Raw genomic sequence first — 11,322 nt, forward strand, 5'->3', positions numbered from 1 at the left:
TCATTCGGCGCTGGAAGAGAGAGTAAAAAGATTTGAAAGGTGTAACAGGAGGAAAACCTCACAATTGCACTATGAAACAACTGTTAGGAGAGGGTTGAGGAAAGTAAGATGGAAGAAAGAGAATATGAACAGAGGTGCGGTAAAAGGAAATGAAAGGGGTTGCAGCTAGGGGCCTAAGGAATGGACTGTATACAGTGCACCGCGTATGGTGCGCTGATGACACTCCCTCCCTACTTGGAAACAAGAAATATATAAATGAAATGAAACAAAAAAAAAAATTTGACGGGATACCAATGCCATATAAACACTTGCAATGGATGTTGGATGTAGAAATTTAACTGGTATGATTGGCGTTTAAATAAAAACGAAAAATAAAGACACTAATGACATATTTGCACATATATGACAAAAATGATAGTTTACAAAAAAAATGGCAACTCCACCGACGCAATAATTTCGATCTATGAAACAATTATTGGCATGTAATGATTTTCATAGTCCTATTTTTGTCAGCCCCCCAACCCCCGATATGCATCCCCTATGTACACTGTCAAAGTATACTAATGAAAGGATGAAAATTCGTAAAATAAAACAGGAAGCATTGTAAAATAAGATGTTCATTTGGTTTCCCAAAGTAACTTCTGATATCGGTAGTTAAGTATTTACTGTTACAATATTTAAATGTGTATATATAAATATATATATATATATATATATATATATATATATATATATATATATATATATATATATATATATATATATATATATATATATATATATGTATATATATGTATACTGTATATATTACATATTATATATATTGTATATATATATATATATATATATATATATATATATATATATATATATGTATATATGTATATATATGTGTGTGTATATAATGTATATATGCATATATTATATATGTACATAAATATATATATATATATATATATATATATATATATATATATATATATATATATATATATATATATATATATATATATATATATATATAGAGAGAGAGAGAGAGAGAGAGAGAGAGAGAGAGAGAGAGAGAGTGGAGGCGGTATCAAGTGAAGACGGAAACTAGGGGCATCTGAATTCGAAAAGCCCTTACCAGAATACCGTGGGAAAGCTTCTATTGATCTGGTTTCGGCGGAAATGAGCGAGTTCCGGAGCGTGTGAATTTTGAAGGAAGGAAGCGAACACAATTTGACAATTTTCAAAATGCGCTGAAAGCAGTGTATGGCGTTTCAGCGTAACGATAAAAAATAAAAGTGTGTAAAACGCGCCGAAGTGTCTTCGGCGCAATCGAGTTTTCTACACAGCGTATAATCAAGGCCACCGAAAATAGATCTATCTTCCGGTAGTCTCGGTATAATACTCTATGAGACGCGGCCCATGAAACTTTAACTACCGCCCGGTGTGCCCTATCCTATATCGTTGCCAGATGCACGATTATGGCTAACTTTAACCATAGATAAAATAAAAACTACTGAGGCTAGAGGTCTGCAATTTGGTATGTTTGATGATTGGAGAGTGAATGATCAACATACCAATTTGCAGCCCTCTAATCTCAGTAGTTTGTAAGACCTGAGGGCGGACAGAAAAAGTGCGGACGGACAAACAAAGCCGGCACAATAGTTCTCTTTTACAGAAAACTAAAAAGACAAATGATAGCTAGTTTAAGATAATGTTACACAAGAGTAGAAAATTTTCCATATAAAATAGACAATGAAACATATTTATAGCAGCAAGGAAATGATATAAAGGCCTCATATAACAATAAGAAAAAACTATTCAGATAATGAACCCTATTCATATGGAACACGCCCACCACACGAGACACTTCCAAAGAATATGGTATTTGTGTAATAAAAATCCACAAATATATAGTAAATATATTACTATGTAAAATAAACCATTTACTATATAATTGTGGATTTTTATTACACAGATTGTTTTTCACGAAACAGTGAATCTGTTAGCAATATGGTATTTATTAGGAATAAGTAACAGAAGGTTAAGGGAAATACATATAAAATTATACAATTCAGTTTTGATGATTATTTTAGCAACAAGAAAATGAAATGCTTTTCGTAATCAAGTTTTAACTTTAGCAAAATAAATAGATAAACTAAGGACACAAAACCTCGGTACATACCACACATCAGTTATACAGGCTAAACACAGATATCATTGCAGCATCTTCGGCCACTGAACAACAAAAACAACTAATGCATGATTCGTGGGTGAACGGATATCAAAAAGACATTTCACGAATTCTGAGAGTGACATTTTGTTTAGCAACCACTGATCAGTGGAAGTTTATTTATGATAAATACAACACAAAAAACACTCGGTGCATACCTGTATTCCGAGATTCTGTAGTGCATTGAAAAAATATGTCGTAACCAGTTACCCTAATATAAAAGAATTACATATCAGCACATGTTTATTTTACCGTGATATCATCTTACCGTAATAAGAAAATTACACGTGTGTTTATTTTACCAAGACATATTTTGTTAGGGAGAGAACAAAACCGGGCATTAAATGGAAAGCTAGCATGAAAATAAAAAATTTAAAATAATTTAACATTTTTCCTAATTGAACATTAAAACTTCGTTTCAAAAACCAACAGAGCAGTGTAAAAAGTAATGCGAGATATGTGGTAGTGTTTATTCAAATGTACAGTTATTTATACACTGCTTACCTGTTTATGGAAAATAAGTGACATATTGATGTGAGTGGATTTGCACTAGATGATACATTTGCAATTATGTGGTGAAAGCGTCTTTGGAATGGCTCGCAATTTTTTGAAGTGATATACAACTAAAACGTTTCCAGCTGTATTCAGAAAACCTGTCAAATGTATCTAATAATGTTTATTAAAATGTTTATTATTTACAATATGGATGATTTTTAACGGAACAAGCCCAGAATTATTCATGAGATTCTTCAATAACATTCTCCAGAACAAAGCGGAAAAACAAAGGGGCAAAATTTATGCATAGTATTAAAAAGAAATATCCTAAGTATTCACGAAATTGATTTTCTGTGTCAGACTTGAAATACCATGAACATCTTATGGGCAATCATACTCACACCTGGGAGAATAATCGAGTTTAATTCTCCATTCAAAGTGCCTACAATTGACGAGAAGTTACTGCAATGTTGCCTTCATAATTTCCGGGGATTACGTCGCATCTAAATCAAAAGTTGTGAAATAGATCAATTTCATATTCGTTTCAGGTGCCATATTTTTCTTCGGAGATATAATGTCGACAGAGAATTCTTGTTATTCTTTATTCTGCTTTCACTTCTTCCGCTGAATTTTCATTTCAGTGCTAACTATATATTTTGGTCCTGAACAGACTGTGTATAAAGCTGTTAAATGTTTTCGCTTCATTATCTTGAACTGTCAATTTTTCTTTACTGACATCAAGATAGATTAAACTTTCTCTTGGTGATTTATTTACTTAAATATGCATAATTCTTCTTGTTTGCACGCTTAGCTTCATAAAACTACCAAAATTTACCAGCAGGGGAGACAATCATATTAGCAGTGAATGGAAAGGCATCAGATATGGAGAACTTTCTGGTGTCCTCACCATGGAAAATTATGTATATTGGAATCCATCGTCTCTGGATTACAAATTCAGTTTCCCTTTCTCCTATGCGTGTCACTTCAGTTAACAAAGCACAATGGATGATATCACTGGTTTTCTGCACAAGCTACTAATGTTAGTAAAGGGCGATGTCAATACAGAGAATTTACTGGTGGTGAAATATATTTTGTAAAACTGACTGATTTCCTTTCCTTCCTTACTGGGAGTTGACTCATAATTAATACAACTATAAAGTTCGCAAAACCCAAAACATTTAAATTTTACCTTGAGGCCTTAACTATAAAATCCTTCGGAGGAACTGCAAAATATTTAGTCAAAACTAACCGGCCAAAAATACTCTACAGAAAAACTTCAGTTTACTTATAAGTGCTTAATGGAAAAGCTGATATAACAAAGCGATATCCTTTAACAGAAACATTAAATGTTATAAAGAATACCAAAACAGTACCACCGAAAATGTTTCACCAAAAACACGCATACACACACACACACACACACACAAAATCAGGGAGTGAAGGCACAACACCTGTCAGAGACCTTTATAATTAAGCTTAAAATTCAATGTTATTTTAACAATTAAGCAATAATACAAAAATTAATAAACTGACGAAGTGATAAAAACTCTTCAGCCATTTTTAGGGGTCTTTGGCTCTACTAAATCCCATGATTAAATTTAGTCAGAACATGAAATTCATAATAAAAGACTGAATTAAATACGACATTCAAATCCTTTCCAGCAGAATTCAAATTGTAAACTAATCTCGGGCAAGCCAAAGATAAGGAAGTTATATTTTACTGAGAGCAAAAACTGAAAATATTTAAGCGAAAGATCATTTGTGCCGATAAGGCCAAGTCATTTTCTTTAATACCTTGTTTGTGATCTCTCTCTCTCTCTCTCTCTCTCTCTCTCTCTCTCTCTCTCTCTCTCTCTCTCTCTCTCAATCCTGTCTCCTCATTTGTCTATTCATGAGGCCGAACTGTTATTCATGCCAGTCATACAATAATTTCACCTATTTTTATCAAATTCTCTTTCACACCTTCCAAACTGCCATTACAGTTCATGATCTTCAACACAATCTCAGTGCTTCTTTTATCCTACCCGTCTCTCTCTCTCTCGATCTCTCCCCCTCTCCCTCTCTCTCTCCCTCTTCCTTTCTTGTCTTTCCCTCCCTCCCTTCTCCCTCCCTCTTGTCCCATCCCTCCCTCTACCCTCCTCCTGACGATGGACAAGCAAGCGAACCTGACAACTTCATCAGAGGCCTCAGTACGCGTTCACTCTTTTGTAAAATCCTTCGCATTGTGGTGATCTGCCCTCCAACACCTTTAGGGAACCTCTCTCTCTCTCTCTCTCTCTCTCTCTCTCTCTCTCTCTCTCTCTCTCTCTCGCTGGATGTTCATTTGCATGCATCGTACCGTTACAGATATGCGTTTGTCTTTGGATAACTTTTATTAGACATGTGATCCATTATCACGAGACCGAACGAATGATGAAGTAGACTTGAAAAATGGTTCAAGTGAAAACACAGACAGCACTCCCATCAATATCTCTCTCTCTCTCTCTCTCTCTCTCTCTCTCTCTCTCTCTCTCTCTCTCTCTCTCTCTCTCTCTCTTATACAAGCAGCGTCTTTCACCCTATGAATTTTGGAGCCCATAACTGTTATTGTAGGATTAATTTAAATGTGACACCAAGGGAATTTAGATATCGTTTTGCCCCGAATGAATGAAGAATTCATATAATAGTAAACACCTGTATGTACCTGCATAACAAAGCACTAACAAAATGGAGAGGGCTAGTAGGGTGAAGTGAGGGGAGGTTTGTGGGGTGGGGGAAGAGGGGAAGGGGGAGGGTTGTATGGAGGTGATGATAATGGGACTGCTCTATGAAGGACCTTCGAAGTGCATGTTGCATTAGGACTTCCTATCAAAGGCAGGGGTATATATTCCTAATGGGTTACCTCCTCCTCCTCCTCCTCCTTGCAACGTCCTTTCCTCCTCCTCATCGTCCTCCTCCTCCTCCTCCTCCTATTCCTCCTCCTCTTCCTCCTCCTCCTAGACCTCCCATTGAGGTGATTTTCCCTTCTGCAGATGTAGGTATTTTCTCTCTCTCTCCCCTTTGCAATCTTTCCCTCCACCAACGTCCTCTCTCTCTCTCTCTCTCTCTCTCTCTCTCTCTCTCTCTCTCTCTCTCTCTCTCTCGGTCACGGCTTTTTAAGCCAGTCGGTAAGTGCTAAAGAGCGCCTGATAAAGGGAGGGAGAGAGAGATTATTCTCCCACGAGATGTTTGAGGAGAACGATTGCACGCCCTCCGAGAGCAGGATGTAAGCTTATCATTATAATTAAATGCCCCGTACTATAAGGCATATTTGGTTTCTCCAGTCTATGATTGAGCATCTTGGCCAAAGCCCTCGGCGGGCGTGGGGGCGTAAAACCAAAAACCAAAGCCCTCCGTCGATTACTCAACTTTGAGGCTTGAGGTCCCCAGACGTAAGAACGGGATGGAATCACGGCTCTTGCACTTCGGGATACGCCCCTACGACCCCGGCATGCCGGGTACCTAAAAGCCATGAATAATCTCTTGTGTTAAAAGCTGTTTCCAGTTAAGACATCATCCTTACATGTTTGGGAGCCTGGAAATGGCGCTGGAAGACAAGGCAGACACCGGCGAGGAGACGGGTCATCGGCTAAGGGACCACTGTGACCAATTGTTTCTTTCTCACAAACCGCCGTTCGTATTAGCGCTCGGGTTAAGGTTATGCGAGGAGACCGTATAAAGAAGAGAGAGAGAGAGAGAGAGAGAGAGAGAGAGAGAGAGAGAGAGAGAGAGAGAAGAAGATGGCGGACGGAGAGTGGATTGTGCTGAAAGGCGAATCCGAAGTAAAAGCTTTATTTCGATACGGACGCCCTAAAGCCCTTGATCGCTCTTGAGTATAATAACATATTTCTTCTTCTCCCTTTTTTTGAAAAGGTCTGTGTGTGTGTGTGTGTGTGAGTGAGCACGCATTGTCTTCGGCGGGATCAGAAAGGTGAGGGAGAAACGTGTGGAAGGTCCTTCGAATCCTTTGCCTTTTGTGAGGTCCTACTAACTAACACGTAGCTGAGAAATTCGCAGCAGTTTCAAAATGAAAGGAGATTTCATGTCTATTGCACTTTCACACAGATGTCCCATACCATACTTTCTTTTAGCTATGTTAATTCGCAGCAGTTCCAAATGAAAGGAGATTTCATGTCTATTGCACTTTTTCATTCAGATATCCCATATCATAATTTGTTTTAGTTATGTTAATAAATAACCAGAAAACAATGGTATCTATTCTCAAGAAACGAATCTAATGACTTGATTTAATTAGATTATGTAAACTTGAACAGAACAGTTTCCCTGAGGAAGTTGTGCAACTGGCATCGTGAAAATTCAAGCGAAAATGCAATGCATTGCTACCCTAAAGCAATTCTTCTTGTATTTTAATAATTCACTTACATTTTTTTATCTATTTGTTGATTAATTTTTAAAATTTATTCTTCCTGTTCTAATAACCGATCTCTTCTTGTATTTCCTGTTACCTCCTGCTACTTATTTCAAATGAACCCCATGTTCTTTGGAAGCTTGAATTTCAAGTCAGTGGCCCTTGTGGTGGGCTTGTTCCATATAAATAGTTCATCTTCTGAATAATAATAATAATAATAATAATAATAATAATAATAATAATAATATTATTATTATTATTATTATTATTATTATTATTATTATAGGCATCAACCCCAGGAATATATTTTTATTGTAATTTTTTTAGATTATAAAGTGTAAATACATAAAAAACAAAATCTTAAATTAATAAGCTTCACTTAATTCCTGCATTATTGACAACTGATTTCACATCACGAATTTCTGAAAATTACCCATAAATAAGGATGCAAATGGTTAAATCTCTTAAGGGAAGTCGACCTCTACAAAACATCTAAAATATTTTACTCGTTGTACAAATTTCTCCCTCTACTAGACCACCGGAAAGACGATAGTTACCCTATTCATCTCGGCGCCTCGGAACTCAAGAGATGAAATGGCTTCACAGGTACCCAACCCTGATATGTAATGGTACAGCTGCCTGGTATTAATGTGGGAGTCACGAAATATAAGATTATCTTGTGCTGAGTTAAAATTTATTTCGTTGCCACCAAGATAGCTTACATTTTAGCATTAAATATTGAGGGCATGCTGCTTTAAAAAGTCGCTGCGCTCAGCATCAGGGGAAATTTTCAGTTCCAAACCCAGCATTAAGCTTGGAACCAGAGTTTTGTATATATATATATATATATATATATATATATATATATATATATATATATATATATATATATATATATATTCATTCTATGTAAATATGTGTATATATGCATAGGTGTCTGTGTATTTAAAAGATACATACATACATATATATTAAACAAATTTCTTCTCTAGTTACTAAACAACCTTAACACTTCACATGCAAACACACATGTGCTGTATATGCAAACAGAGAGAAAGAGAGAGAGAGAGAGAGAGAGAGAGGTGGGGGGCCAGGTAAGGAAAGTGGTAATAAGGACATACAAACGAGATACAAGAACTACAATGCATTGCATACCTCCAACAGCCAGGTGTTTTGTTATGAAAATGGAGGTTGGGATCACCTGTCTTGACAGGACAACATTGTTACTGTATAGCAATGCTTGTTTGTCACATCATGAATAAATACATACATATATATTACATATATATATATATATATATATATATATATATATATATATATATATATATATATATATATAGATATATATAAATATATATATATATATATATATATATATATATATATATATGTCATATATATATGTATATATGTATGTATATGTATGTATATAATATATGTGTATATATAAATTTGTGTCCATGCCGAGAGTAATTAGAATTAAATAAAAAAACGGAATGCAATAGATTTCTGTTACTAAATTCATCGTTAGAAATTATCCCTTGGCTTCGTCTTGGAGAAGTTGAAATTTCATAGAGAGAGAGAGAGAGAGAGAGAGAGAGAGAGAGAGAGAGAGAGAGAGAGAGAGAAATTGGTAATTTTTATAAATAGCAGTGAGTATACTGTGATTTCCAGCCTATGAAAATAGTTCTCATACTACAGTAAATGCCTAAAGAGAGAGAGAGAGAGAGAGAGAGAGAGAGAGAGAGAGAGAGAGAGAGAGAGAGAGAAATTGTTAATTTTTATAAATAGTAGCAAGTATACTATGATTTCCAGCATATGAAAATAGTTCTCATACTACAGTAAATGCCTAGAGAGAGAGAGAGAGAGAGAGAGAGAGAGAGAGAGAGAGAGAGAGAGAGAGAGAGAGAGAGAGAGATTCTAAATTGTCCAAAACCGTGAAGCAAAATTATTCTCCATGCATGAAAATAATTTACATATAAATATCAATTTCTCAACAAGCCTCTTCATCAGGAGAGAACTTCATGAAACAACCATAATAAACAGATCTTAGAAACGATAAACATATCTTAGAGACGATTGCTTCATCAATAACTTTCCCGGTGGCTGCGCATGCGCCTACAGAGTCCACGGTCCCACCAAAGACCACCGGCGGCCGCCTGTGAAACTCGAGAAGGTGTCGAGGGAGGTAAATGGTCATTACGCTTTTGAGGGAAAAAAAGGGAGCCATTTGCTCCTTTCCGAGGAAACGCCGAGGGAAGTGGAACAGTGGTGTCCCGAAAGGTGGTGTCCTGAGGACTCTCTAAAAGGGAACGGGGGATTTAAGGGAGAGGATAACACCTCTTAATGCTACTACAGCTAACGGCTTTTAAATTCACTTCTTCTTCTTCTTCTTCTTCTTCTTCTTCTTCTTCTTCTTCTTCTTATGGGCATTCGGGCTGCTATGGTTTTGTGGTCGCCGACGGCGGCGGCGGCTTCTCTATGCTCCTTTTGCCAGATGATGTCACACTCATGAGGTGCCATTGTTTGCGTCTTAGCATTTCGATATTATGACGTTCTTCGTCAATTCCTCCTGGGTGTTTTTCGATGAGTGTAGCCACGTGTGTATAATTGTTATATATTCCGAGAGAATCGTTTCGTGAACTCAAGTGTAAAAGGTGAAGCCAGTTTCTTCTTCGGCTGTAGAGAGTTGAGCATTTACGAAAGAACCTTGAATCCTGTATCCACTTATCTCCTTCCTGTGAAAAAAAAAGTTGAAAAAGTAAGGTGAAAAGACCTAACATACATATATATATATATATATATATATATATATATATATATATATATATATATATATATATATATATATATATATATATATACATGTATATAATATATATACATATACATATATATATATATATATACATAAATATACAAATTTATATACAATATATACATATATACATAAATATATATATACATATATATATATATATATATATATATATATATATATATATTATATATATATATTATATATATCAAGTTACATAATTTAATATCGAATTCACTATACCTTAGAATAATTTACATCCAAAGGGAATTATAATCATACTCGTAAGTAAATTTATCTTGGACTGGAGAGACCCACTTTTCAATTATAACTCCCCCTGAGTGAAAATAATTCCCAAGACACAGTGAATTCGATATTGGAATATATTTGTGGCGAAGTATTTGTGAATTTGTGCCTTGAAAAATAATTGGTATTTTACCTGTTCTGTTGATTAACCTCTTACTAATTTGTAACTTAAAGAGCAAACGTACTCATGGTAAAAGGTTCTTAAAATGAAAACAACCAATAAAAACATTTAAGGCAGAATGGAATAAAATCAAATGTGTTGTTTCTAATGAAGAAAGGCAAATAGATAATCTTCTATATAAAAGACAAAAATTTTCCCAGCGATAAAAAATAATCCTAATGATAAAAAATAATGGTAGAAATTCATTACAATGGCTAGAGTCAAAATTAATAATAATAATAATAATAATAATAATAATAATAATAATAATAATAATAATAAAATTCATTAATGGTAGAAATTCAAACACAATAATAATAAAAACACAATAATAATAATAATAATAGTAGAAATTCATTATAACGACCAGCGTCAAACACAATAATAATAATAATAATAATAATAATAATAATAATGAACACCACTAACAGCATTAATACCCAGGTAAACACACACACAGAGCCTGTATGGGCTGTATTAAGCTCCAGGCTGGGTCAACCAGAGCAGATAAACCAAAAAGCCCTGGGATACAAAAGGCTACGGAGAGAGAGAGAGAAAGAGAGAGAGAGAGAGAGAGAGAGAGAGAGAGAGAGAGAGAGAGAGAGGAGGAGAGAGAAAAGTACTCGAAGGCGGCATGCCCAATACCCGACGCCGGGCACACACCAACAATGAGTCTCATTTTCCTCTCCTGTTACGTCTATTTAGGTGTTCCTGAAATCTCGGCGTTTCTGGTCTTCCACGGAATCAGATGGAATGCGGGGGTGAGAGAGAGAGAGAGAGAGAGAGAGAGAGAGAGAGAGAGAGAGAGAGAGAGAGAGAGAGAGACCAAGGGGGATTATAAAGGACAGTATGGAATTGTAGTTCCAGAGGCGGTTGTCATATTGATGTGGCAAAGAAAGGTTATTATCCATTGTTATTATTATTATTGTTGT

Source organism: Macrobrachium rosenbergii, chromosome 20, assembly GCF_040412425.1.
Source record: "Macrobrachium rosenbergii isolate ZJJX-2024 chromosome 20, ASM4041242v1, whole genome shotgun sequence".
In the NCBI taxonomy this organism is placed as follows: Eukaryota; Metazoa; Arthropoda; class Malacostraca; order Decapoda; family Palaemonidae; genus Macrobrachium; species Macrobrachium rosenbergii.